Here is an 8,723-nt window from a genome sequence, read left to right as displayed (position 1 = left end):
TGCTCCAGACAAATTAAGTATCACGCATTTGTTTTCCAAATTGCCCTTCTGAAAGAACTTCTTGGCACTCTGTAAGGCTAATGATGCTAAAGCTATCATTGTCTGTTTTCAATGGTGCCTTTATGAATGATCGTGAATAGGAATGTGGTGGTTAAAAGTTGCATATGAAAGCAATGTGAGTTGATCGCTTGAGTTTGTTGAGCTCATATTCACGAGTGGGACTTATAAAGTTTGTGATGGCATGACATGCATCATGAGACCAGCTATGTTGTTATTTTTATCCTGCCGTGCTCCCTCTCTATGTAATTCACAAACGCAAATTTATTATGTACAGCACAATCAGATGACTGACTTTGAAACAGAGTACATTTTCTGTAAAGAGAACAGGCTTGTACTAATCGTGGAATGTTTATTTGCAAGGGCTAGCACTTCTATTGCCAGAGCGTGAGCTCTTGAAGCTCCGCCCTCTTCTCCGGGAGCACCAGCTCATTTGCATTAAAGCAACATACTCAAATACAGAGCGTTTTGGCTCACACCCTAAAAGTGGCAATTTTAACAAGCTATAAAAAATTGTCTGTGGGGTATTTTGAGCTAAAAGTTCACATACACACTCTGGAGATATCAGAGACTTTTTTCACATCTTGTAAAAAGGAGCATAATAGGTCCCCTTTAACCCTCCTTAAATAGTTTGTCCCTAATTATCCGTTTGATCTAATTGATCAGAAACGTAAACAATCACATGGCGATAGGCTTCCATTTCGCCACAATGTATTTCTATGGAGAGCAGAACACGACAGCATCCAAACGGAACTTAGAATCCATTGTGGCAGCTCTCATCAGTTACTCAGGAAAAACATGGATAATGGCATCTGTGGTTCCATGAAGAACCTTCAACATTTATGGAACCTTTCTACTGCACAAAAGGTCCTTTACAATGGAGAAAATTTGATTATTATACTAGATTAGCTATAAAAAGTTTAATAGCCTAATTAAATTATTAAAATGTTCTTTAAACTAAGAAAATAATGGTTATTTTAAGAACTGATCACCGAGATTCTCTGGATAACCCAAAATGGTTCTTCTATGGCATCGCTGCAAAAAAAACCTTTTGAACCATTGTTTTAAAAAGTGTATATTTTCCATCCATTTATTATCCAAAATGATTATCCTCTGTAGGTTTTTTTTGTAGGAGGATGCAATATATTGTAATTCTGCTAAAGCAATACAATAGTTTATGTGAGGAACAGACTGAAGTTAAAATCCTTAAATTCTTCTGATATGTCGTAGGTTGTGTGTTAAAATAAGTGGTTAATTGGCATTCAAATGTATTCATTGTAATGTTTTGCTGACATATAGTCACACTGTGATTAAAATTATTTTTAAATGAATTAAAAACATTTCTGTTATGTAGATCTGGTACTTTTTTATTATTTCTTAGATTTGGTACATTTTGTTTAATCGGATGTTCTTTATTTCCTGTAGTTTCGAGGTAACATCACACTCTCTTTTCTTTATACTGTTTTTTTCTCAGTTTTTCCAGTATGAATCCTCTACATACTAGTTGTTTTATGTTTGTTGCATTCAGTAATGAAGATGTCAGATGCATATTCCTCACTGTGAACCGCAGTCTCTTCCAGTCACAAGTTAATTAATAAATTAATTTATTATATGGGTCTCTGGAATATGTAATTCTAATTGGTCAGTCACAACATTCTGGTGTGTGTTATTCCCAGATCACAAACGTCGTAAGACAATTAGCGATACATGAATAACATGTAGTCTTTGAGGCTGGCACTTCTTTCACATCTCTCATATCACATCATCGCACGAGCTCACATTTCCACGTAATATTAACCCTAAAAAGGCTCGTACCTGGGTTTTGGTTTCGGGCCTCGGGGCGGAACGTACCGCCTCCACCTTCTTCTCCTGTGGCCGAATGATACCCCGACATACCTGGAAACTTACCAGGTACTTCGCCTCGGAGAGGGCAAGGTGGCATTTGCGAGGGTTAGCGGTAAGCCCAGCCTTCCATAGCTCCGAGAGCACCCTCCGTAACCGGTCCAGGTGGTCTTCCCATGCTTCGGAATGGATTACCACGTCATCCAGGTAAGCGGCGGCGTAGGACTGATGGGGCTGCAATAGGATGTCCATCATCCGCTGGAATGTGGCAGGTGCCCCGTGAAGGCCGAAGGGAAGGGTCCGGTACTGCCAGTGGCCACTAGAGGTGGAAAAAGCAGTCTTAGGTTTGGCATTCTCAGAGAGGGGTACCTACCAGTAACCTTTCAGATATACCGGGCCCTTCCCAGTCGGTCCAACAACTCGTCCACCCGAGGCATGGGATATCCGTCGAACTTGGAGACCTCGTTGAGGCGGCGGAAGTCGTTGCAGAAACGGAGGGTGCCGTCCGGTTTCGGGACCATCACGATTGAGCTGGACCACGGGCTGCAGGATGGTTCTATCACCCCTAACTTCAGCATTTGTTGTATTTCCTCCTCAATAGCCTGCCGACGAGCCTCAGGGACACGGTAGGGCCGTTGCCTGACGACAACCCCTGGTGGTGTCCGTATATTATGCTGTAGCACGCTGGTCTGCCCAGGGCGAGACGAGAACACATCAGAGAACTGACCGACCAGGTGCTGCAGCTCCCCCTTCTGGGCAGCCGAGAGATGGGGTTGACAACCACCACCACAGGGTCAGAGGTGGCAAGGCCGGCGAGCTGGTCTCTAGTCCCCACCCACTTCTTCAGCAGGTTGATGTGGTAGAGCTGCTCGGCTTTCCTTCTTCCTGGCTGCCGTACACGGTAAGTAACCGGCCCAATTCTCTCCAGCACCGTGTAAGGCCCCTGCCAGGTGGCCAGGAACTTGCAGGCCGCGTTGGGGACTAGGACCATAACTCGGTCTCCTGTCTGGAACTCCCGTGGCTGGGCTGCCCGGTTGTAGTGGCGCTGTTGAGCCTGCTGCGCTTTGGTCAGGTGTTCCCGGACTAATGGCATGACCCGGTCGATCCTCTCCCTCATCTGTCGGACGTGTTCGATCACTGAGCGGTGGGCTGCCGGCTGTTGTTCCCAGGCCTCCTTCGCCACATCCAGGAGGCCGCGGGGTTGTCGGGGAAAAGAGCAGCTCGAAAGGGGTGAATCCAGTTGAGGCCTGGGGGACTTCGCGGATCCCGAAGAGGACGTAGGGGATCATGAGGTCCCAGTCGCGCTTGTCCTCCGCGACCACCCGTCTCAGCATCTGCTTCAGGGTCTGGTTGAAGCGTTCAACCAGCCTGTCGGTCTGGGGATGGTAGACGGTGATCCTCAACTGTTTCACCCGCAACAGCCGGCAGAGGTCAGCCATTAGCCGGGACATAAAGGGGGTTCCCTGATCGGTCAGGATCTCCGCTGGGATGCCGACTCGGCTGGAGAGCAGGAAGAGCTCCTGGGCGATGGCTTTTGTGGTGGCTTTTCGAAGGGGAACTGCCTCTGGATACCGGGTGGCATAGTCGACAATCACAAGGATGTGTTCATGTCCCCGGGCAGATTTAGGCAACGGCCCCATGAGGTCCATCCCGATGCGCTTGAAGGGCACCTCGATGATGGGCAGCAGTATCAGCGGACTGGGGGGAGGCATCCTGGGTGACGTCACTTGGCAGGTTGGGCAGGCTTGGCAGAACCTCTTCACCTCTGCCTCAAGGCCCGGCCAATGGAAGTGGTCGTGGATCCGTTGGACCGTGTTCGCGACTCCAAGGTGCCCTGCCAAGGGATGTGAGTGTGCCAGTTCCAGTACGGTCTCCGTCTTTGTGCGTGGCACCACCAACAATAATTTTTCCTCCCCCCTCCACTGGGCGACACAATAGAGCAGGCCGTTTTGGACCACAAAGTGCGGTAGAGGATGGGGGGCAGGCTGAGCTTCCTTGCCTTCGATGACTCAGACCTGAGTCCAGCAATGCTTCAGCCTGTCATCCTCTCGCTGTTCCTTCCCGAATGATCCCCCTCCCGTCACCTGTTAGAAGACATCATAGAAGAGGTTAGTATTTTGGGAGGGGGACTCACCATCTCTCCCGCTGTCCGAGGCCAAAAGAACTGGGCACTGGCGATGTCCTTTCCTGGGCCTCCGTCTCTGGCGGTCCCCTCGAGGGCTGCGTCGCTGTGGCCAGCAGGCGGTCAAACCCGAGCCAGTCTCCCCCGACCGGCACGGGAAGGTCCTTCACTACCCCGACTTCGATGGGCCAGGTGCCGGACATGGCCGAAATGGTCACTCTGCGGGCGGGCACTTGTCGGTTGTCCCTGTGGACACGTGAGGGGGAGGAAGGTTTTACACTCCATACGTGGAGCGAGAATGTGAGACTGCACCAGAGTGATCGCACTGCCTGAATCCAGGAGGGCCCGGAACGGCTTTCCATTCACCTTCAACTCTACTTCTGGAGCCCCAGCCGGTAGGTCGCGGTGTACAATGCAGCCTGCCAGCCATGTCTGTGTGGGAAGCGCGGGAGCCTCTGTTGGCATGGGCTCGTCCCGCGGCGGAAAACCGCCGGCCTGCTCATAGGTCGCTGGGTGCCCTCCGGCGCGCGTCGCTCCTGAACCACCCTTTGGGGAAACGGCGGCGCTCGCTCCCCAGCGTCCCGACGTTGGGCTGCATCCGCCAGCTCTATGGCCTCCACGAGTTGCAGGGTGGTGGTTGGGTTCCTCATTCCAACCGCTTGTTGATGGGAGCGGGGAAGGCCTCGAAGCAGACGATCTATCACCACGCGTTCCACCACCTGACTGGCTGATGACGCCCCCTCCAAAAGCCAATGTTGCGCAAGTCGCGTGAGTTCGGCGGCCTGGGCACGGGCTGGCAGACAGGGCTTATATTCCCACTCGTGGAAGTACTGAGTGGCACAGATAGGTGATAATCCCACGCGGGCGAGGATCTCCCTCTTAACCTCTGCATACTGGTCAGCGGAGGCGGTGCAAAGAGTGAAGAACGTGCGCTGAGCTTCACTCGTCAGCAGGGGAGCTAACGCCCGTGCCCAGTCGTCAGGATGCCACCCTTTAGAGGTTGCTGTTATCTCAAACATTTGAAGGAAAGCTTCCACATCGTCATGCGGGGTCATCTTGGGGAGCAATTTCGTGGCTTGCACCGGGGGGTCCGGCAGCGGAACGCGTTGAGCAGCAGCTTGCAAAGCCGCGAGCCCTTGCAATGAACACAAAGGGAAAAAAAAGATGAGGTCAGGGAAATCGCTTGTCGGTGACTCCACCAATGTAACGGGGTGAGGAATCACACGACAGGGAAGGCAGGTTAAAGGCCCCGAAGGGTTGCTTTATTGAGGAGGAGTGATGGGCAGTGATAATCAGACATTATAACAGGTGGAGTGATGATCAGACATTATAACATATTCATGACCACCCATATCCCATTATTTAACATGGTCACGTTTTACTTTTTGACTCTGTAATTTTCATTATTCCCTAAAATAGAATTTTCTTTACTGTGATTCAGCACAGCATAAGTAGGCAGTACAAAATTACTATCAAATGTATAATTCCCTTAAAGCTGCAGTCCGTAACTTTTTGGGGTTAAAAATTATCCAAAATCAATATTTAAGCAAGTACATAACCAGCCAGTGTTCAAAACTATCGCCTTACTTTAGCCTGATTCACAATGGTTATCTTATAATAATGTTTTCTAATTTGAGTGGTACAGGTATTTTTTCACGGGAAATTCGAGCATGCTGCTGCGCCATTTCTTCACGTCTGTAAACATAAAGAAATTGTCCTGGCTAGTAAGCTATCGCATGTAAGGATACTGCAGGTGGCAGGTCGTGTATAGCCTTTTCTCTCAGCAGCTAGAATAATTAAATGTATCATTTTGATGGCGGATTGTAGTCCAGAAAGGATTATGTGTTTATGAAACACATGAAATGAAAATGCATGAAATTAAATTATATTCCAGTTTTAAATGTGCTTCTGATTACAGATAGCCTGGGATTACACAAGATTTGTATTTTAAAGACAACCAGCTCAAAGGGAGCATAGTTTTCTTCTTGGGTTAAAAGAATTTCTTAATATGGAATTTGAATGGCATGACAATTAGATTAGACTGTACAGAAATTTAAATCTACACGCTAATACACACTATACTCATTGTCACGCAATGCTGATGTTGTTAACATTAATAATTTGAGAATAAAGTATAACAATAATAATAATTTGCACCGTTAGATGTGATATGAGCTAACCGATCGTTAAATTTAATTACCATTGGTAGCACGATTTATTGTAATGCTTTTTTCCTCAATTGGTCAGAACAAACGTGGCAGACTTGTTACTTACTTGTTCAGATGGCAATATATGGTGAAAATTCTTATTTGGGTCATATATTCCAAGACGTAGGCTAGAATCTGTGATTCCTAAGTACAGTATCCACACCGGTGCGGTGACTGACAGACTGACACACATACTCCTGAAAACATTAGATTAATCCGCGCTGGAGCCGTGCGGGAGCACAACCCCACGCACGGAAGATAATTCTGCACAGAGCTGCAATTCCAGGTTTTCAAACAGAGATGGCGACAAAGAGGCAAAACTTACGGACTACAGCTTTAAATCTAAACACATTTTTATATAAAAACTACTTTTGAGGTTAAATTTTCTTAATGGTCCTAAAATAGAAAATGTTATATATGCTTTATTTATTCATTTATTTATTTATTGGAAAATAAATGAACGGTTACATCTGATTTGCAGTTCAACATACCTTGATGTGGTCATTTTTTCTGATTCTTCAAAAGCAATGTATTTTTATACCTTTTTTTTAAAGGAAATAGATTAGTAATTGTTTTAGTGATTATAATTTGCACTAAGTAAAATAAACATTAAATACATTCATAAATAAAATCTATTTTAAACATATGACTTATTTTATAAGTAAAGTTCCTTATATTTGAGGGATGAACCCTTTTACGATACAGTTTAAATGAAAGCTTCAGTGCTTCCTAGGACTTTGTTTCACCTGAATTCCTCACTTTAAATGGTGAGGATGGAATTCCTCATTTTATTTAATTCTCTTTTTGATGATAGTGAACTCAACTGCCATGCATTATATACGGATGATTGAATAAATGAGGCATATCGGACACAACAATGAAGTCAACAACGACAGTCGATTCCTTCACCAGAGTCCACCCTTCAGGCTATTCAGAGTAGATGAATTTACTCTTTTGGAGTCAACTCCCCATCACTTGTTACCATAGTGTGATACCGGAAGGATGTTAGAATTAATTTATATTATATTATGCTAAATTATTTGACATGAATTAGCTTTTGCTGAATAAGCTAACTGATTAATATATAAACTGATTCCATAATAAATTTCATTTAAGAGTTTAGGTAGTAGACCTATAGTCCGAATTAAAAATTAGTTTAATATTTTATCAATACAAATTTCTCATGAATGCTATTGTTTGTTTAGATTTGTTTTTCAGTGGCAATCATACAGTTATCATAGTTTTTACTTGAGTACTTAAGTTACTACAGATATTACAACTACACCAAAATTGTGGTAATTATTAACCACCACTGTTATCAATAAAATGAAAATACAATATATATATGTATATATATATATATACACACACACACACACAGTCAAACCAAAATGTATTCAGAAACCTTCAACATTTCTCATATTATCAGCGTTTATTCGCTATAGTTTAGAAAATGGTAATAAAATATGATAAGAACTCAAGTATTAAACTGTCAGAACAAATTCATCTTGATAATGTCAGATAACTTTAATAGAAAGGTGTGTAACAAGTCATGGTCAGGCCAAAGTGTCAAATCAAATTTTTGATCCCAAATTTTAATCAATTTTAGCCCCCCAGCTCTTAATGCATTGTGTTGCCTTCTTGAGCATCAGTAAATGTTTTCACCTCATATAATAGTTATGTATGAGTCCCCCAATTGTCCTCCATGTGAAAAGATGGATCTCAAAATCATACAGTCACTGTTGGAAAGGGTTCAAATATGCAGAAAATGTCTGAAAACCAAAGAATGTGCTGGAGCTGGAGGATTTTTCTGAAGAACTGCCTCCTCCAGCTCCAGCACATTCTTTTGAATGTTTTCACCTATTATATGAGGTGAAAACATTCCCACCTTCAAACGGTGCGTCCCACCTTCAAACGACCATTCTAATTGGTTGCAATCAATTAAAGAAACGCACTGAACACAGGGCTTAAGAAAACTTTCCATTGCTCCAGGGCAACGCTGTGCTGTAGAGGGATAAATAAGGATTCTCAAAGTTTATTACACTGTTAGAAAATACTTATTGTAGTAGCAGAATCTCTGAAAGACAATTTTAAAATGCTTTCCAAATTTAATAACTGAATTCTTTTTTACTTTATCCATTTTAATCAGGTGCTCTTTTGCCAAAATGTAGGCCTATCAGCTTTCCTGGAAATATAATGTAATAGCAAGTCACTATTTGAGTCAGACAGCACAAAGTCAAAATCATGCATGAGTAAGAGGCAACATTGCTGCACTAACTGAAAAATGGGTGGCACGCAGAGTTTCCCCACATTTGTTGCCAGTTGAACCACTATGATTTAAATTACTTTACACAAGTAGGCTAACTAAGCTTCCAATAAATATAGCTACTGAATAACACTTATTGTATAAAATGACAGTAAAAGGGTATGCATTTCAGCTCACAAGCACCATGCAGTTCCACCATGAACCTCTAGGAGTCAGGAACACATTGGGA

The sequence above is a fragment of the Barbus barbus genome, assembly GCF_936440315.1.
Source record: "Barbus barbus genome assembly, chromosome: 41".
NCBI classification, from domain to species: domain Eukaryota; kingdom Metazoa; phylum Chordata; class Actinopteri; order Cypriniformes; family Cyprinidae; genus Barbus; species Barbus barbus.
Note: the sequence above shows the minus strand (reverse complement) of the source record.